Source organism: Manis pentadactyla, chromosome X (genome assembly GCF_030020395.1).
Source record: "Manis pentadactyla isolate mManPen7 chromosome X, mManPen7.hap1, whole genome shotgun sequence".
Taxonomy (NCBI): Eukaryota; Metazoa; Chordata; class Mammalia; order Pholidota; family Manidae; genus Manis; species Manis pentadactyla.
In genome coordinates this window covers 39,795,262-39,817,255 of record NC_080038.1, presented here as the reverse complement: position 1 = coordinate 39,817,255, position 21,994 = coordinate 39,795,262, and positions in this window count along the sequence as shown.

Genomic DNA, 21,994 nt, shown 5'->3' with positions numbered 1-21,994 from the left:
GTATGGGAGAATATATTCATAAATGATAGATCTAATAAAGGCTTTACATCCAAAATATACAAAGAGCTCATGCACTTCAACAAACAAAAAGCAAACAATCCAATTAAAAAATGGGCAGAGGAGCTGAACAGACAGTTCTCCAAAGAAGAAATTCAGATGGCTAACAGACACATGAAAAGATGCTCCACATCGCTAGTCATCAGAGAAATGCAAATTTAAACCACAATGAGATATCACCTCACACCAGTAAGGATCGCCACCATCCAAAAGACAAACAACAACACATGTTGGCGAGGTTGTGGAGAAAGGGGAACCCTTCTACACTGCTGGTCGGAATGGAAATTAGTTCAACCATTGTGGAAAGCAGTATGGAGGTTCCTCTAAAAGCTCAAAATAGAAATACCATTTGACCCAGGAATTCCACTTCTAGGAATTTACCCTAAGAATGCAGCAGCCCAATTTGAAAAAGACAGATGCACCCCTATGTTTATTGCAGCACTATTTACAATAGCCAAGAAATGGAAGCAACCTAAGTGTCCATCAGTAGATGAATGGATAGAGAAGAGGTGGTACATATACACAATGGAATATTATTCAGCCATAAGAAGGAAACAAATCCTATCATTTGCAACAACATGGATGGAGCTAGAGGGTATTATGCTCAGTGAAATAAGCCAAGTGGAGAAAGACAAGTACCAAATGATTTCACTCATATGTGGAGTATAAGAACAAAGGAAAACCTGAAGAAACAAACAGCAGCAGAATCACAGAACTCAAGAAAGGACTATCAGTTACCAAAGGGAAAGGTACTGGGGAGGATGGGTGGGAAGGGAGGGAGAAGGGGGGAAGTAGAAACACATTCACATGCCTTACGATTAGCATGTGTAATGTGCGTGTGTGTGTGTGTCACGGGGAGGGCTGTGCAACACAGAGAAGACAAGTCGTGATGTTATAGCATCTTACTACGCTGATGGACAGTGACTAATGGGGTATGTGTGGGGGACTTGGTGAAGGGGGGAGTCTAATAAACATAATGTTCCTCATGTAATTGTAGATTAATGATACCAAAAAAAATGCACAGAAATGCTTTCCCTCCTTTGCCATTGTTCAGGGTACAATGATTTGCATTTCCTATGTCAACTGATCTTCCCAGACTTAGGCTTTTTTCTTTTCCTACTTTTCCCCCCTTAACCTCAATTTCCTCTTTTATTTTATTTTTTAATCTTGTTTTATTGCCTATAACTTCATAAATGGCAACAATTTTTTCCTTGGAACAAAGAGGATGTAAATATATACATCATAAAATATCCTTCATTAGCTATTATATTTGCTAAGACTCTTCTCCACAGAGTGTCACTCACAGATCACTAATATCAGCATCACCTGGGAGCACGTCAGAGATGTAGAATTCCAGGCTTCACTCCAGATCTACTGAATTGGAATCTCTGTTTAGCAAGATCTCCACGTGATTAGTGTGCACATTAAAGTGGGAGAAGCACCGTGCTAGTGCATGCCCTCTGTTTTGGTACCCTGGAATCCTTAGGAATAAACTGCAGTATCTTCACATCCACTGGGTGCATGCTCCATACCAAGGAATTTCCGTTTATGTCTCTCCATTCTCAGAGCTCTCTATCCTCATGAATAAGGGCCCTGCCAAGTCCCTATAAGTTATGAACAGAATGCTGAGAATGTTCTCCAATCTGTTGGATAGGTGGGACAGGTTGCTTTGCTACCAAGAATGTGCTGCTTTGACCATAAACCTTTGCTGTTAACCCCTTTCAAATATGACTTTCCCTCAAGCCACACAAATTTAAAATGGCAAATAACAATAAAGGACAAGAGAAATTACAAAGTGCAGCCACAGAGAAAAAGGTTAACTTTAAACTGAGAAGCAATAAGGTAGAAAGGTGCAGGAAGGCTGTTCCAGATAGAAGAGACTAAAATAGAAAGTTCACACAGTAGGAATTTGATGTGAATTGATATCAAATTCATTTCTGAATTCCCACTCCTTGAATTGCAATTTCTAAGTGATGTGTCTGAATGATGTCAGTCTTGTTTTCAAAGATAAGTGGTGGGAATAGTAATCCTAAAACTTTTTTTTTTTAATAATTATTTTTTATTGAAGGGTAGTTGACGCACAGTATTACATTACATTAGTTTCAAGTGTACAACACAGTGGTAGAACATTTATATACATAATTCTAGGTTCCAGCTATCACCCTACCAAGCTGTTACAATATCTTGACTATATTCCTTATGCTATACATTACATCCCGGTTACTTATTTATTTTACCATTGGAAGTCTGTCCTTTTTTTCTTTTTTTTTTTTGTGAGGGCATCTCTCATATTTATTGATCAAATGGTTGTTAACGACAATAAAATTCTGTATAGGGGAGTCAATGCTCAATGCACAATCATTAATCCACCCCAAGCCTAATTTTCGTCAGTCTCCAATCTTCTGAGGCATAACAAACAAGTTCTTACATGTAGAACAAATTCTTACATAATGAATAAGTTACATGGTGAACAGTACAAGGGCAGTCATCACAGAAACTTTCGGTTTTGCTCATGCATTATGAACTCTAAACAGTCAGTTCAAATATGAATACTCATTTGGTTTTTATACTTGATTTATATGTGGATACCACATTTCTCTCTTTATTATTATTATTTTTAATAAAATGCTGAAGTGGTAGGTAGATACAAGATAAAGGTAGAAAACATAGTTTAGTGTTGTAAGAGAGCAAATGTAGATGATCAGGTGTGTGCCTGTAGACTATGTGTTAATCCAAGCTAGACCAGGGCAATAAAACATCCACGTATGCAGAAGATTTCTCTCAGAACAGGGGGGGTGAGGTTCTAAGCCTCACCTCTGTTGATCCCCAATTTCTCACCTGATGGCCCCCCTGCGACTGTGCCTGTCTTAGGTTGTTCCTCCCTTGAGGAATCTTACCCGTCTCTGGCTAACCAGTCATCTTCCAGGGCCATACAGGGAAATGTAAAGTTGGTAAGTGAGAGGGAAGCCTTATTGTTTGAAAAGGTTAGCTTTTTACTTCTTTGCATATTTATGCCCTGTGGCTTCTATGCCCAGCATTTGTCTTGAGGTATCTTTACCACTTGGAGGAGTTATGATACTCGGTAAATTTGATATGAGGCACGAATTCTATTTAAGGGTTGTAATTAGGAAGGAAGAAGAAAAGCTATAGAAGTAGCAGGCGGAAGAAAACATGGGAAGATTGATTATTTCTTTGACATATCTTCTTGTAGAGTAACTTCAGCATGTATAGGTTTTAAGCTACTACTTAAATTGCGCACACACATTAACATAATAGGAGTATAGTTACATAACCAAAGCATATCTGTAATTACCAGCCATCTCCAGTGAAACCAAGAAAACCATTAAGGCACCTTAGGCATTTGTGAAAACTTATCTATGATATGGTGGATATTGTCCAACTGAACTTGAACAGTCTGAGAGAAATCAGACAAATTAAAACAACCCATTCCTGGGGACTGTTCACATGCCATATGTTCTTTTAACAGTAAATAGTCTGTAGTTGTAAGAGTTTGGAGCGCTACAATTTGCACTTCTCCAAATTCTTGGTTGAGTTCCAACAGTATAGATCCAGTCAAATTTGTTGTTTTACTGTATGCACAGGCCAGCTTAGATATCTCCTTCCTCATTCCCATGGCAAGTCCAGGAACTGGTGGGATGGGTGCATCTACAGCTGTAGCAGTGCGTGGATCTTTGTTGGGGTTTTTTCATGATCATCTTCTGGCATGAGTCTTCCAGAGAGTGCAGATGTTGGAAGTTCTTTTTCATATCGTATCTTAGTTCATTTTCGGGGTAGCCCAATTAGGCTTTGATCCTTTGTATAAACACAAACAGACTCTTTGCCTACACTTATATATGCCCTTTATACCCTTGTGTAGAACTCGTTGGAGGTTACCACACAGGAACTGCCCTTTTTTTTTTTTTTGCTTTGTTTTTGGTATCACTAATCTACACTTACATGACGAATATTATGTTAACTAGGCTCTCCCCTATACCAGGTCTCCCCTATAAACTCCTTTACAGTCACTGTCCATCAGCATAGCAAAATGTTGTAGAATCACTACTTGCCTTCTCTGTGTTGTACAGCCCTCCCTTTTCTCCTACCCCCCCATGCATGTTAATCTTAATAACCCCTACTTCTCCCCCCCTTATCCCTCCCTACCCACCCATCCTCCCCAGTCCCTTTCCCTTTGGTACCTGTTAGTCCATTCTTGAGTTCTGTGATTCTGATGCTGTTTTGTTCCTTCAGTTTTTCCTTTGTTCTTATATTCCACAGATAAGTGAAATCATTTGGTATTTCTCTTTCTCCGCTTGGCTTGTTTCACTGAGCATAATACCCTCCAGCTCCATCCAAGTTGCTGCAAATGATTGGATTTGCCCTTTTCTTATGGCTGAGTAGTATTCCATTGTTTATATGTACCACATCTTCTTTATCCATTCATCTATTGATGGACATTTAGGTTGCTTCCAATTCTTGGCTATTGTAAATAGTGCTGCAATAAACATAGGGGTGCATCTGTCTTTCTCAAACTTGATTGCTGCGTTCTTAGGGTAAATTCCTAGGAGTGGAATTCCTGGGTCAAATGGTAAGTCTGTTTTGAGCATTTTGATATACCTCCATAATGCTTTCCACAATGGTTGAACTAACTTACATTCCCACCAGCAGTGTAGGAGGGTTCCCCTTTCTCCACAGCCTCGCCAACATTTGTTGTTGTTTGACTTTTGGATGGCAGCCATCCTTACTGGTGTGAGGTGATACCTCATTGTAGTTTTAATTTGCATCTCTCTGATAATTAGCGATGTGGAGCATCTTTTCATGTGTCTGTTGGCCATCTGTATTTCTTTCTTGGAGAACTGTCTGTTCAGTTCCTCTGCCCATTTTTTAATTGGGTTATTTGTTTTTTGTTTGTTGAGGCGTGTGAGCTCCTTATATATTCTGGACGTCAAGCCTTTATCGGATGTGTCATTTTCAAATATATTCTCCCATACTGTAGGGATCCTTCTTGTTCTATTGATGGTGTCTTTTGCTGTACAGAAGCTTTTCAGCTTAATATAGTCCCACTTACTCATTTTTGCTGTTGTTTTCCTTGCCCGGGGAGATATGTTCAAGAAGAGGTCACTCATGTTTATGTCTAAGAGGTTTTCGCCTATGTTTTCTTCCAAGAGTTTAATGGTTTCATGGCTTACATTCAGGTCTTTGATCCATTTTGAGTTTACTTTTGTATATGGGGTTAGACAATGGTCCAGTTTCATTCTCCTACATGTAGCTGTCCAGTTTTGCCAGCACCATCTGTTGAAGAGACTGTCATTTCGCCATTGTATGTCCATGGCTCCTTTATCAAATATTAATTGACCATATATGTCTGGGTTAATGTCTGGATTCTCTAGTCTGTTCCATTGGTCTGTGGCTCTGCTCTTGTGCCAGTACCAAATTGTCTTGATTACTATGGCTTTATAGTAGAGCTTGAAGTTGGGGAGTGAGATCCCCCCTACTTTATTCTTCTTTCTCAGGATGCTTTGGCTATTCGGGGTCTTTGGTGTTTCCATATGAATTTTTGAATTATTTGTTCCAGTTCATTGAAGAATGTTGCTGGTAGTTTCATAGGGATTGCATCAAATCTGTATATTGCTTTGGGCAGGATGGCCATTTTAACGATATTAATTCTTCCTAGCCACGAGCATGGGATGAGTTTCCATCTGTTAGTGTCTCCTTTAATTTCTCTTAAGAGTGACTTGTAGTTTTCAGAGTATAAGTCTTTCACTTCTTTGGTTAGGTTTATTCCTAGGTATTTTATTTTTTTTGATGCAAATGTGAATGGAGTTATTTTCCTGATTTCTCTTTCTGTTGGTTCATTGTTAGTATATAGGAAAGCCACAGATTTCTGTGTGTTGATTTTGTATCCTGCAACTTTGCTGTATTCCGATATCAGTTCTAGTAGTTTTGGGGTGGAGTCTTTAGGGTTTTTTATGTACAGTATCATGTCATCTGAAAATAGTGACATTTTAACTTCTTCTTTACCAATCTGGATTCCTTGTATTTCTTTATTTTGTCTGATTGCCATGGCTAGGACCTCCAGTACTATGTTAAATAACAGTGGAGAGAGTGGGCATCCCTGTCTAGTTCCCGATCTCAGAGGAAATGCTTTCAGCTTCTCGCTGTTCAATATAATGTTGGCTATGGGTTTATCATAGATGGCCTTTATTATGTTGAGGTACTTGCCCTCTATTCCCATTTTGCTGAGAGTTTTTAACATGAATGGATGTTGAACTTTGTCAAATGCTTTTTCATCATCTACGGAGATGATCATGTGGTTTTTGTCTTTCTTTTTGTTGATGTGGTGGATGATGTTGATGGACTTTCGAATGTTGTACCATCCTTGCATCCCTGGGATGAATCCCACTTGGTCATGGTGTATGATCCTTTTGATGTGTTTTTGAATTCGGTTTGCTAATATTTTGTTGAGTATTTTTGCATCTACGTTCATCAGGGATATTGGTCTGTAGTTTTCTTTTTTGGTGGGGTCTTTGCCTGGTTTTGGTATTAGGGTGATGTTAGCTTCATAGAATGAGTTTGGGAGTATCCCCTCCTCCTCTATTTTTTGGAAAACTTTAAGGAGAATGGGTATTATGTCTTCCCTGTATGTCTGATAAAATTCCGAGGTAAATCCATCTGGCCCGGGGGTTTTGTTCTTTGGTAGTTTTTTGATTACCGCTTCAATTTCATTGCTGGTAATTGGTCTGTTTAGATTTTCTGTTTCTTCCTGGGTCAATCTTGGAAGGTTGTATTTTTCTAGGAAGTTGTCCATTTCTCCTAGGTTTTCCAGCTTGTTAGCGTATAGGTTTTCATAGTATTCTCTAATAATTCTTTGTATTTCTGTGGGGTCCGTCGTGATTTTTCCTTTCTCGTTTCTGATACTGTTGATTTGTGTTGACTCTCTTTTCTTCTTAATAAGTCTGGCTAGAGGCTTTTCTATTTTGTTTATTTTCTCGAAGAACCAGCTCTTGGTTTCATTGATTTTTGCTATTGTTTTATTCTTCTCAATTTTATTTATTTCTTCTCTGATCTTTATTATGTCCCTCCTTCTGCTGACCTTAGGCCTCATCTGTTCTTCTTTTTCCAATTTTGGTAATTGTGACATTAGACCATTCATTTGGGATTGCTCTTCCTTTTTTAAATATGCTTGGATTGCTATATACTTTCCTCTTAAGACTGCTTTTGCTGTGTCCCACAGAAGTTGGGGCTTAGTGTTGTTGTTGTCATTTGTTTCCATATATTGCTGGATCTCCATTTTGATTTGGTCATTGATCCATTGATTATTTAGGAGCGTGTTGTTAAGCCTCCATGTGTTTGTGAGCCTCTTTGCTTTCTTTGTACAGTTTATTTCTAGTTTTATGCCTTTGTGGTCTGAAAAGTTGGTTGGTAGGATTTCAATCTTTTGGAATTTTCTGAGGCTCTTTTTGTGGCCTAGTATGTGGTCTATTCTGGAGAATGTTCCATGTGCACTTGAGAAGAATGTGTATCCTGTTGCTTTTGGATGTAGAGTTCTATAGATGTCTATTAGGTCCATCTGCTCTACTGTGTTGTTCAGTGCTTCCGTGTCCTTACTTATTTTCTGCCCAGTGGATCTATCCTTTGGGGTGAGTGGTGTGTTGAAGTCTCCTAGAATGAATGCATTGCAGTCTATATCCCCCTTTAGTTCTGTTAGTATTTGTTTCACATATGCTCGTGCTCCTGTGTTGGGTGCATATATATTTAGAATGGTTATATCCTCTTGTTTGACTGAGCCCTTTATCATTATGTAGTGTCCTTCTTTATCTCTTGTTACTTTCTTTGTTTTGAAGTCTATTTTGTCTGATATTAGTACTGCAACCCCTGCTTTCTTCTCACTGTTGTTTGCTTGAAATATGTTTTTCCATCCCTTGACTTTTAGTCTGTACATGTCTTTGGGTTTGAGGTGAGTTTCTTGTAAGCAGCATATAGATGGGTCTTGCTTTTTTATCCATTCTGTTACTCTGTGTCTTTTGATTGGTGCATTCAACCCATTAACATTTAGGGTGACTATTGAAAGATATGTACTTATTGCCATTGCAGGCTTTAAATTTGTGGTTACCAAAGGTTCAAGGTTAGCCTCTTTAGTATCTTACTGCCTAACTTAGCTCGCTTATTGAGCTGTTATATACACTATCTGGAGATTCTTTTCTTCTCTCCCTTCTTGTTCCTCCTCCTCGATTCTTCATATGTTGGGTGTTTTGTGCTGTGCTCTTTCTAGGAGTGCTCCCATCTAGAGCAGTCCCTGTAAGATGTTCTGTAGAGGTGGTTTGTGGAAAGCAAATTTCCTCAGCTTTTGTTTGTCTGGGAATTGTTTAATCCCACCGTCATATTTGAATGATAGTCGTGCTGGATACAGTATCCTTGGTTCAAGGCCGTTCTGTTTCATTGTATTAAATATATCATGCCATTCTCTTCTGGCCTGTAGGGTTTCTGTTGAGAAATCTGACGTTAGCCTGATGGGTTTCCCTTTATAGGTGTCCTTTTTCTCTCTAGCTGCCTTTAACACTCTTTCCTTGTCCTTGATCTTTGCCATTTTAATTATTATGTGTCTTGGTGTTGCCCTTCTTGGATCCTTTCTGTTGGGGGTTCTGTGTATTTCCGTGGTCTGTTCGATTACTTCCTCCCCCAGTGTGGGGAAGTTTTCAGCAATTATTTCTTCTAAGATACTTTCCATCTCTTTTCCTCTCTCTTCTTCTTCTGGGACCCCTATAATACGGATATTTTTCCTTTTGGATTGGTCACACAGTTCTCTTAATATTGTTTCATTCCTGGAGATCCTTTTGTCTCTCTCTCTGTCAGCTTCTATGCGTTCCTGTTCTCTGATTTCAATTCCATCAATGGCCTCTTGCATTCTATCCATTCTGCTTATAAACCCTTCCAGAGTTTCTTTCATTTCTGCGATCTCCTTTCTGGCATCTGTGATCTCCTTCTGGACTTCATCCCATTTCTCTTGCGTATTTCTCTGCATCTCTGTCAGCATGTTTATGATTCTTATTTTGAATTCTTTTTCAGGGAGACTGGTTAGGTCTGTCTCCTTCTCTGGTGTTGTCTCTGTGATATTTGTCTGCCTGTAGCTTTGCCTTTTCATGGTGATAGGAATAGTCTGCAGAACTGGGACGAGTGATGGCTGGAAGGACTTCCTTTCTTGTTGGTTTGTGGCCCTCCTCTCCTGGGAGAACAGCGACCTCTAGTGGCTTGTGCTGCGCAGCTGCGCGCAGACAGGGTTTCTGCTTCCTGCCCGGCTGCTATGGAGTTAATCTCCGCTGCTGCTGTGGGCGTGGCCTAGCTCGGGCAGCTACTCCAAAATGGTGGAGTCGCGTTGGAGCAGGAGCTGCTGGGAGGCTATTTATCTCCGTAAGGGCCCTCCCTGCTCCCTGCAGCCCAGGGGTTAGGGTGCCCAGAGATCCCGGATTCCCTACCTCTGGATTAAGTGACCCGCCCTGCCCCTTTAAGACTTCCAAAAATCACCCGCCAAAACAAAACAACGCCCACCAAAAAAAAAAGAAAAAAAAATTTTTTTTAATTAAAAAAAAAAAAATTTTTTAATTAAAAAAAAAAAAAGGTGGTCGTTCGTTTTTCTTTATTCTCCGGTGCCAGCCTCAGGCCTCTGCTCACCGGTCTTTCTGCCCTGTTTCCCTAGTATTGGGGTCCCTATCCCTTTAAGACTTCCAAAAAGCGCTCGCCAAAACAAAACAGCAAAAAAGCAAAAAAAAATGGTCGCGCGCTTTTCTTATGTCCTCTGTCGCCCAGCCTCCAGTGCCTGCTCACTGTTCTTGCTGCCCTGTTTTCCCAGTATCGAAGGCCCTGCACTCTGGCCCGGATTGCTGGGGCTGGGTGTTCGGCAGTCCTGGGCTCCGTCTCCCTCCTGCTTTGCCTGCTCTTCTCCCGCCGGGAGCTGGGGGGGAGGGGCGCTCGGCTCCGGCGGGGCCGGGGCTTGTATCTTACCCCCTTCGCGAGGCGCTGAGTTCTCTCAGGTGCGGATGTGGTCTGGATATTGTCCTGTGTCCTCTGGTCTTTATTCTAGGAAGGGTTGTCTTTGTTATATTTTCATAGATATATGTTGTTTTGGGAGGAGATTTCCGCTGCTCTACTCACACTGCCATCTTCCGCCCCCTCCCTAAAACTTTTTTAACATCCCATTTTGTAGTAGTGTAGGAGAGAAGTGAATTTCTTATCACCAATTACCATTGTTTTATTTATTTCTAAGGCCATTCCACCTTTAAAAATATGGGCCTAATATCAATTTCAATGCCGCCTTTCTTCAAACACTCACAGCCTCTGTTCCTGTCTTACTGGGGCACATTGCTCCTTCTCATCTTTGGAACTACATTAAATAGAATGTAAGAATGAATAAAAGTGTCCTCCTGTCTTCTAAATTTTAGGCAGATGCCTCAGTAGACCATTCTGCTGTGAAGCATGCTTCTGGCCAAACCACTGGAGGAATTAGCCTGAGACTCAGAATTTCATCCCTGGGAGTAGCATCTTGGTGTACCTAAGTTGAAGGGGTCACACATTCATGAAACCAACAAATGATCCCAATATATAAAATGAAAAGCTAATCTCAGCTCCCAGGTTTAAATTCACCTCTTCCTTCTTGCTTTCCATAAATATTTGTTGAGCAACAACTATGTGCCAGGTACTACATTAAGTACTAGAGGTAGAGGAACAAATAAGACAGTCCCTGGCTAAATACTTGTAGTCTCATCTGCTATTTTAGGAGATTCCTTATAAGGAAAAACAAGAGACCAAGTTATGTTTTCTAAGAATGAATGAGTTTTTGAAGAAAGTCTTTTGTTCCAAAATTGGCTCCACCTTTTCCCCAGGGCTTTGAGGAAGAGTGTAAAACATAAGGAAAGGGTCTTTGTTACCATAATGATATGCTCAGTTAGCAGGCCATCTATGCCTGCCCAACCAGATGGAAGCCAAACAGTGAGAAGAACACCAGCCTCCTCAAAAAGGATGTGGAAGAGCATCCAAAGTAAAAAAACAGTCTTGGAGACACATGACAAAAGAATATTGCATGCAAATAGTATTGATTTTAGCAACCCTTTGCACATGGGAAGCCTTATCCTAAGGTTCTTATTTAAGAAGTCTGACATATGGGCCTGTTTCATTGACCTAAACCACAGTAGAGATAAAGGTGTCATAGAGCCCTGACATTGTGTGACTGGAAAGTGAATTGTGAAGCCATTTTAAGCCATATCCCTTGAGAAGAAAGTCTAGATATGTAGAAAGCTAGGGCTGGCCTGATGATGATTCAGTGAAGATTTTCACCTGCGGCCACAGGGGTCTCTAAAGAAGAATAGATTAAAGAACTATAACCATGCAGGGCTGCTGTGTTAGGAATCTAGAGCAGCAATGTGGGAGCTAAGGATAAGGATCTAGGATGATCAGAAACAGCTGCTGGGGGTTGTGGCTGGATGTTGTGATCTGTTGGGGCCTGGAATTATAGGGTCAGGAACATAATTGTACTGGATGCTTATTGGAAAATATGACTCTACTATGGATGAATTGTGTACCCTACAAATTCATATGTTGCTGTTCCAATCCACAATGTGACTTCATTTAGAGTAAGGAAGTAAAGGTTAAATGAAACCATAGGGTGGGGTCTTGGTCTGATAGCATTAGTATTCTTTCAAGAATAAACACCAAAGGGTTTATTCTCTCTCTTCACCATATGAGGACACAGCAAGATAGCATCATCTGCAAGTCAGAAAGCGAGCCCTCCCTGGGAAATGAGTTGGACAGCACCTTGATCTTAGATTTATAGCCTCAAGAACTATGAGAAATAAATGCCACCCAGTATGGGTATTTGGTCATAACAGCTTGAAATATAATGAGTCATAATATATGCATATTTGGTCATTCAAATGACCAAATATGTATTTCCCAGGCATATTTGGTCTTCATCCACAGTTTCTGAAAACACTGCAGAGTCTTAAAGGTGAAATGTGTGTCTTGTCATGTCAATGAGAGACTGTTGAACCCCCACCCAAGGGCAGGGGCTGGAGGTTGAATCAGTGAATGGACAATAAATTTAGTCAATCATGACTATGCAATGAAGCCCTCACAAAAACCCCTGAGAAGAGCTTACTGCTCTGCTCTCTTGGATCCTGCTTCTCTATTGGAGAGAGCTTCCATGCTTGGAAAACCAGAACACCTCCACGTGCCACAGAGCCAGGCCCCAAGCTCCACAGGATAGAAGCTCCTTTGTTTGGGGCCTTGCCCTCTCTCTCTCTTCACCTGCCTGTTAACCTGTATCCTTTATGGTATCCTTTATTAAACTGGTAAACCTAAGTGTTTTCCTGAGTTCTGTGAGCCACTCCAGCAAATTAATCAAACCTAAGGGGGAGGTCATGGGAACCTCCAATCTGTAGCCTGTAGTTCAGAAGCACAGGTAACAGCCTGGGGCTTGGGACTGGCATCTGGAGTGGGAGGTGAAGGCCAGTCTTGTGGGATGGAGCCCTTAACATGGGGGATCTGGTACTGTCTCGGAGCAGACAGCATCAGAATTGAGTTGAATTCTCAGACACCCTGCTGGTGTTCAAGAATTGCTTAGTGTTATATGTGGGAAGACCCCACCCCGCACATATGTACACATTGGAATTGGGTCCAGGAACCCAAACAGAGTTATACTATTACTGTTGTGTATAATGCTGTTATTATTGTTGTATATGTAAGAACACATAACACAGCCCAAACTGACTAATAAAGACCCTATTATAGACACTATTGAAATACCTATTTATAAGCAACAATAATATGGAGTATGTCAGAAGAGGAAGATCAGATAGTGGCCAATGGATTAGAATCCAGAAATAGATCTGATTACAGATAACATAAATGAGGCATCTAAAATATTGCAATTCAGATAAGTGACTGGTAATTTAGAAAAAGAATAACTTAGTGGCATATTTCACAGAATTCACCAAAATAAATTATAAATATATTAACATGTAGTTGAATATTTTTCAAGTTTCTGGAAAAGTGATCACTTAAAAACTTTAAGGCATTAGAAGAAAGCCCAGAAGATAGATTCAACCACATAAACATCAAGAGCACCATTTTGACAAACAAAATTAAACAGCCAGCCACACACCAAAGAGAATGTTTCAGGTAATAATTTTCAAGGATGTTAGTTTTAAAACAAAACAAGTAGAAATTGGCCAAGACACAAAACATGCAGATATCAGTAGAAAATTGGGAAAAAGAAAATTCACACAAAAATTCATGACTCTGGTAAATACCCATAAGAGGAAAAGTTCAACTTTGATTGCAGTTGATGCAAATAAAAATCAAATAAAATAGACACACAAAAACACAGATGTTTACTATTGCTTCATTCACAATTGCCAAAACTTGGAAGCAACCAAGATGTCTTTTAGTAGATGAGCAGATAAATAAACTATGGTGCATCCAAGCACTAGAATATTTTTCAGAATCAAAATGAAATGAGCTATCAAGCCCTGAGAAGATATGGAGGAATCTCAAATGCATATTACTAAGTGAAAGAAGCCTGTCTAAAAGGCAATTATTGTATGATTCCAACTATATGACATTCAAGAAAAGGCAAAATCGTGAAGACAGTAAAAAGATCTCTGGTTGCCAGGCATTGAGGAGAAGGAAGGATAAATAGACCGAGTAGAGAGAATTTTTAGGACAGTATAACTACTCTATATGATACCATAATGGTGAATTCATGTCATCATACATTTGTCCAGACCCCTAGAATGTACACCAAGTGTGACCCCTAATATAAATCATGGACTCTGGGTGATTATGATGTTTCAATGTAGGCGCATCAATTGTAACAAACATACCACTCTGGAGTGGGCTGTTGATAATGGGGGAGGCTGTATAAGGGCAAGGATAGATGGTAGAAGGAAAATTTTCCTCTTCATTTTGCTGTGACCCTACAACTGCTCTCAAAGAATTAAAGTCTTTAAAAATTTTTTAAAAAGCAGGTACCACAGGATACTGGTTGATATTGTGTTTTATTTCCCAAATGAGACAAAAGCACTAGGACTGAAGTAACCAAGTACTGAAAGAGTGCTGAGGATAATAGGGTAGCTCTGGAACACACTTGACATTTAAGTGTCATCATTTGGCTAGAGTATTTTAGAAAGCAATTTGACAAGAGAGGTTAATTGTCATAAAAGTGCTCATATTCTATGAAGAATTTATCCTAAAGAAGCAATCCTAAAATAAAGTAAATGCTATACAGGTAAAGATATTTTTGACACCAGTGGCCTAATGTTGACAAACAGGAAATAATCTAGCTATTTAATGGTAGAGTCATGCTTAAAGAAATTATGACATGGCCACTTTATTGAATATTATCTGGCACTAAGAATTCTAGTATTGAAAACAGATGCCTGTATGATAAGATATAGAAGGTGAGTAAAAGGCCTCCAATTGTACATACGCTTTTATAGCAACTGTATAAAAACATACAAATATGAAAGAGGACTGGAAGGGAATACACATAATTGTAAAGCATTATTGTTGTAGGCTGATGAGATTTTAGATGTTTTTCCTCCATCATTTTGCCAAATTATCTTTAAGTGAAAAAGAGAAAATAAGGCACAATCTATCTCATTAATGTAATATTGCAAGCATTCTAGTCTACAAAGAAGTCACCAGGAAATAAATGAAGGAAAAATAAATGCAGTAAGAAATTCTTATTGACAAAAATAACAAAGAAGAACATGAATATTTAGATGTCACGGAATATGCATGAAGAGCCCCCACCAGTAAGATGGCAAACTTCCGGCTTCTCTTCCGGGTCCTCAGTTCCCGATGGCGCCACCTAAAGACCAATCACCTCTCTCCCCACTCCCACTCCCAGCACCTAGCCAATAGCCACCAGCCCTGTAGAAGTAACACCACAATCACCCCATGCCCCTTCCTATGTAACACAGTACCTTTCCCCAATAAAGCGGAATTCTCTGGTGAATTGCTGATGTGTGTCGCTCCCTTCCTTTCAATGCGGGAAAACAAATTTGAATTCATTGGTCCAGAATTTGTATACACAGAATAAAATGGTACTGACATTATTCCTTTCTAATAAAAAGAAATCCTTTGGTGTTTTATTTTTCCTCTGAGTTTGGAATGAGCAAAACTCTGGATTAAATGAAATAGTGCAATCCCCAGCACATAGTAGGTACCCAATAAATATCAATTTCCTTCCTTTGGATGAAATATACTCTGAAATAAAAGTAGCTTTATGGCCCTAGAGAAACAACAGTTGAGGAATCAAAGCCAATCTCAGCTCACATCTCCTATTAAACTTTTTTAGTTGTAATATATTAAAAAGAAAAGAAAAATACCCCAAACTCTAACAGTTGAAATGGTTTTCCACATTTTAGTTTTTAGAGAAAGAGACATAATTTTTAAAGATTCTATCAGGTTTTGGTCATAATCCTGAGAGATCACAGATTCAATCCAGTATTACACCTTCTCTCTGTTGAGTACATCATCTAAAAAAGAACCAGCATAATTTAGTGTTATTATTTTCTTCCTCTTAGTGGAAACAGTAGGGATTGGACATTGTTGCTGGAATATCTGGAATTTTTCATAGACATTACAGGAAACTTGGGGCTTTCTAGGCAGCATTTATGAATTTTAAGAAGACAGAAATAATCCATTTTTCTGGGAAACACGTAAAATGGACTCTTCTTAATGATGTGTTAATGAGGTGGCTGCAAAGGTCTGATGCTGCTGGCCCAACTGAGAGGGGCTGTAGCCTCCTGGCACGCCCCTCTTTTATTAAGGATAACGCTCCTGCCTGCTGCCTTACTTGTACTTCCTCTACACTGTCTCCCTTTGGGGCCTGACCTCTCTGTGTGGATAACACCCTCGGCAGGCTGGACATAGCCATCATACTCTCCCCTGCTCCAGAAAACAATCAACCCCAGCCTGGCTGTGGCTTCTTAACAAGTGTTAAGTGTTTATTATTCTGCATCTAAAATACTATCCATTTGCTTTGTACAATTAAAGTACTTGTGATTAAAAAAAATTTTTTTTATTTTGGTATCATTAATCTACAATTACATGAAGAACATTATGTTTACTAGGCTCCCCCCTTCACAAAGTCCCCCCCCACATACCCCTTCACAGTCACTGTCCATCTGCATAGTAAGATGCTGTAAAATCACTACTTGTCTTCTCTGTGTTGCACAGCCCTCCCGGTGACCCCCACGCACTATACATGCTAATCGTAATGCCCTCTTCCTTTTTCCCCGCCCTTATCCCTCCCTTCACACCCATCCTACCCAGTACCTTTCCCTTTGGTAACTGTTAGTCCATTCTTGGGTTCTGTGATTCTGCTGCTTCTTTGTTCCTTCAGTTTTCCTTTGTTCTTATACTCCACATATGAGTGAAATCATTTGGTACTTGTCTTTCTTCTCCTGGCTTATTTCACTGAGCATAATACCCTCTATCTCCATCCATGTTGTTGCGAATGGTAGGATCTGTTTTTTTCTTATGGCTGAGTAATATTCCATTGTGTATATGTACCACCTCTTCCTTATCCATTCATCTACTGATGGACATTTAGGCAGCTTCCATATTTGGCTATTGTAAATAGTGCAGCGATAAACATAGGGGTGCATCTGCTTTTTCAAACTAGAGTGCTACATTCTTAGGGTAAATACCTAGAAGTGAAATTCCTGGGACAAATGGTATTTCTATTTTGAGCATTCTGAGGAACCTCCATACTGCTTTCCACAATGGTTGAACTAATTTACATTCCCACCAGCAGTATAGGGGTGTTCCCCTTTCTCCACAACCTCATCAACATTTGTTGTTGTTTGTCTTTTCGATGATGGCAATCCTTACTGGTGTGAGGTGATATCTCATTGTGGTTTTAATTTGCATTACTCTGATGATTAGCAATGTGGAGCATCTTTTCATGTGCCTGTTGGCCATCTGAATTTCTTCCTTAGAGAACTGTCTATTCAGCTCCTTTGCCCATTTTTTAATTGGATTATTTGCTTTTTGTTTGTTGAGGTGTGTGAGCTCTTTATATATTTTGGGTGTCAATCCTTTATTGGATCTGCCATTTATGAATATATTCTCCCATACTGTAGGATACCTTTTTGTTCTATTGATGGTGTCCTTTGCTGTACAGAAGCTTTTCAGCTTAATATAGTCCCACTTGCTCATTTTTGCCTTTGTTTCCCTTGCCTGGTGTGATAGGTTCATGAAGAAGTCACTCATGTTGATGTCCATGAGATCTTTCCCTATGTTTTTTTCTAAGAGTTTTATGGTTTCATGACTTACATTCAGGTCTTTGATCCATTTGGAGTTTATTTTTGTGTATGGGGTTAGACAGTGATCCAGTTGCATTCTCTTACATGTAGCTGTCCAGTTTGGCCAGCACCATCTGCTGAAGAGACTGTCATTTCCCCATTGTATGTCCATGGCTCCTTTATCGTATATTAATTAGCCATATATGTTTAGGTTAATGTCTGGAGTCTCTATTCTGTTCCACTGGTCTGTGGCTCTGTTCTTGTGCCAGTACCAAATTGTCTTGATTACTGTGGCTTTGTAGTAAAACTTGAAGTTGGGGAGCAACATCCCCCCACTATATTCTTCCTTCTCAGGATTGCTTTGGCTATTCGGAGTCTTTGGCGGTTCCATATGAATTTTTCAACTATTTGTTCTAGTTCATTGAATAATGCTGTTGGTAATTTGATAGGGATTGCATCGAATCTGTATATTGCTTTGGGCAGGATGGCCATCAGGACGATATCAATTCTTCCTAGCCAGGAGCATGGGATGAGTTTCCATTTGTCAGTGACCTCATTTCTCTTAAGAATGTCTTGTAGTTCTCAGGGTATAGGTCTTTCACTTCCTTGGTTAGGTTTATTCCTAGGTATTTTATTCTTTTTGATGCTATTGTGAATGGAATTGTTCTCCTGATTTCTCTTTCTATTAGTTCATTGTTAGTGTATACGAACGCTACAGATTTCTGTGTGTTAATTTTGTATCCTGCAACTTTGCTGAATTCCGATATTAGTTCTAGTAGTTTTGCAGTGGAGTGTTTAGGGTTTTTTATGTACAATATCATGTCATCTGCAAATAGTCACAGGTTGACATCTTGTTTACAATCTGGAGTCCTTGTATTTCTTTGTTTTGTCTGATTGCCATGGCTAGGACCTCCAGTACTATGTTAAATAACAGTGGGGAGAGTGGGCATCCCTGTCTTCTTCCCGATCTCAGAGGAAAAGCTTTCAGCCTCTTGCTGTTCAGTATAATGTTAGCTGTGGGTTTATCATATATGGCCTTTATTATGTTGAGGAACTTGCCCTCTATGCCCATTTTGTTGAGAATTTTTATCATGAACAGATGTTGAATTTTGTCGAATGCTTTTTCAGCATCTATAGAGATGATCATGTGGTATTTGTCCTTCTTTTTGTTGATGTGGTGGACGATGTTGATGGATTTTCGAATGTTGTACCATCCTTGCATCCCTGGGATGAATCCCACTTGGTTATGGTGTATGATCCTCTTGATGTATTTTTGAATTCGGTTTGCTAATATTTTGTTGAGTATTTTTGCGTCTACGTTCATCAGGGATATTGGTCTGTAGTTTTCTTTTTTGGTGGGGTCTTTGCCTGGTTTTGGTATTAGGGTGATGTTGGCTTCATAGAATGAGTTTGGGAGTATTCCCTCCTCTTCTATTTTTTGGAAAACTTTAAGGACAATGGGTGTTATGTCTTCTCTGTATGTCTGATAAAATTCCGAGGTAAATGCAACTGGCTTGGGGATTTTGTTCTTGGGTAGTTTTTGATAACTGATTCAATTTCATTGCTGGTAATTGGTCTGTTAAGATTTTCTGTTTCTTTCTGGGTCAGTCTTGGAAGGTTGTATTTTTCTAGGAAGTTGTCCATTTCTCGTAGGTTTTCCAGCTTGTTAGCATATAGGTTTTCATAGTATTCTCTAATAATTCTTTTTATTTCTATGGGGTCCGTCGTGATTTTTCCTTTCTCGTTTCTGATTCTGTTGATGTGTGTTGATTCTCTTTTTCTTGTAATAAGTCTTTCTAGAGGCTTATCTATTTTGTTTATTTTCTCGAAGAACCAGCTCTTGGTTTCATTGATTTTTTCTATTGTTTTATTCTTCTCAATTTTATTTATTTCTTCTCTGATCTTTATTATGTCCCTCCGTCTGCTGACCTTAGGCCTCATTTGTTCTTCTTTTTCCTATTTCAATAATTGTGACATTAGACTATTCATTTGGGGTTGTTCTTCCTTCTTTAAATAAGCCTGGATTGCTATATACTTTCCTCTTAGAAGTGCCTTCACTGTCTCTCACAGAAGTTGGGGTGTTGTACTGTTATTTTCATTTGTCTCCATTTATTTCTTGATCTCTGTTGTAATATGGTCATTGATCCATTGATTATTTAGGAGCATGCTGTTAAGCCTCCATGTGTTTGTGAGCCTTTTTGTTTTCTTTGTACAATTTATTTTTAGTTTTATACCTTTGTGATCTGAGAAGTTGGTTGGTAGAATTTCAATCTTTTGGAATTTACTGAGGCTCTTTTTGTGGCCTATTATGTGGTCTATTCTGGAGAATGTTCCATGTGCATTTGAGAAGAATGTGTATCCTGTTGCTTTTGGATGTAGAGTTCTATAGATGTCTATTAGGTCCATCTGTTCTAGTGTGTTGTTCAGTACCTCTGTGTCCTTACTTATTTTCTGTCTGGTGGATCTGTCCTTTGGAGTGAGTGGTGTGTTGAAGTCTCCCAAAATGAATGCATTGCATTCTATTTCCTCCTTTAATTCTGTTAGTATTTGTTTCACATATATTGGTGCTCCTGTATTGGGTGCATATATGTTTATAATGGTTATATCCTCTTGTTGGACTGAGCCCTTTATCATTACATAATGTCCTTCTTTATTTCTTGTACTTTCTTTTTTTGAAGTCTATTTTGTTTGATACTAGTATTGCAACACCTGCTTTTTTCTCTCTGTGTTTGCATGAAATATCTTTCTCCATCCCTTGACTTTTAATTTTTGCATGTCTTTGGGTTTGAGGTGAGTCTCTTGTAAGCAGCATATAGATGGGTCTTGCTTTTTCATCCATTCTATTACTATGTGTCTTTTGATTGGTGCATTCAGTCCATTTACATTTAGGGTGATTATTGAAAGATATGTACTTTTTGCCATTGCAGGCTTTAGATTCGTGGTTACCAAAGTTTCAACGTTGGCTTGTTTACTACCTTACTGCCTAACTTAACTAGCTAATTGAGCTATTATAAACACAGTCTGATGATTATTTATCTCCCTTCTTATTCCTCCTCCTCCATTCTTCATATGCTGGGTGATTTTTTCTGTGCTGTTTTTAGGAGTGCTCCCATCTAGAGCAGTCCCTCTAACATACCCTGTAGAGGTGGTTTGTGAGAGGCAAATTCCCTCAACTTTTGCTTGTCTGGGAATTGTTTAATCCCTCCTTCATATTTAAATGATAATCGTTCTGGATACAGTATCCTTGGTTCAAGGCCCTTCTGTTTCATTGCACTAAATATATCATGCCATTCTCTTCTGGCCTGTAAGATTTCTGTTGAGAAATGTGATGATAGCCTGATGGGTTTTCCTTTGTAGGTGACCTTTTTTCTCTTTCTGGCTGCCTGTAATACTCTGTCCTTGTCTTGGATCTTTGCTATTTTAATTATTATGTGTCTTGGTGTTGTCCTCTTTGGGTCCCGTTCCTCGGGAGTTCTGTGTGCCTCCGTAGTCTGAGCAACTATTTCCTCCCCCAGTTTGGGGAAGTTCTCAGCAATTATTTCTTCAAAGACACTTTCTGTCCCTTTTTCTCTCTCTTCTTCTTCTGGTACCCCTATAATGCAAATATTGTTCCTTTTGGATTGGTCACACAGTTCTCTTAATATTGTTTCATTCCTGGAGATCCTTTTATCTCTCTCTGCGTCAGCTTCTATGCGTTCCTGCTCTCTGGTTTCAATTCCATGAATGGCCTCTTGCATCTTATCCATTCTGCTTATAAATCCTTCCAGAGTTTGTTTCACTTCTGTAATCTCTCTCTAGACATCTGTAATCTCCTTCTGGGCTTCATCCCTTAGCTCTTGCATATTTCTCTGCAGCTCTGTCAGCATGTTTATGATTTTTATTTTGAATTCTTTTTCCGGGAGACTGGTTAGGTCTGTCTCTGCAGATCCTCTGTCAGGTGTCATCTGAACTATCTTGGACTGGACTAAATTTTTTTGCTGTATGCAGGTTGCGGGTGTGTCCACTGGGAGAAGAAAGTCCTTTCCTGCTTGCTGGATGCCTTGCCCTTCTCTACTGCCTGTGTCGGTTACCTGCACTCCTGGAGCAGCCACCGGGTTAATCCCCTAAGCTGCTGTGGGCGGGGTCACCATCAGAGCAGTGCAGAGCCCTGCCGGGAGTGGCATGCACGCCAGGTGTGCTCCTCCATGATAACAGCACCCCTGCCAGGCAGCTGTGTGCCAGCAGTGGCCTTTGGGTCTGGCCCGGGCGGCTGTGTATTGGGCTGGGATTCTGGTCGGCTGCTGGGAGCACGCCTGCTCCCTCTGGCTCCAATGCAGGTGTGCACGGGGCTCTCCCGCGTGGGCCTCTACCGGGCTCCTCTGGCTCCACTGCTGCCAGTGCGCGCAAGCTGCACCTGGGCTGTTCAGTTGCCGCCGCCCCCAGCACGTGCTGCCACTCTCCCGCTACTGGGCTGGTGTGTTGGGGTCTGCACCAGTTGGAGGAATGACTGGCAGGCTGCTTAGTGCCATGAGGGGCTTCAGAGCTGCGCTGCCTCCCCTGGGTTTAGGGCGCCTAAGGTTTCTTGGGCTTCCCAGCCGCTGGCTAAGTGTGCCGGGACGATTTCATCCAGCTATGGGGTCCCTGTCTCTTTAAGA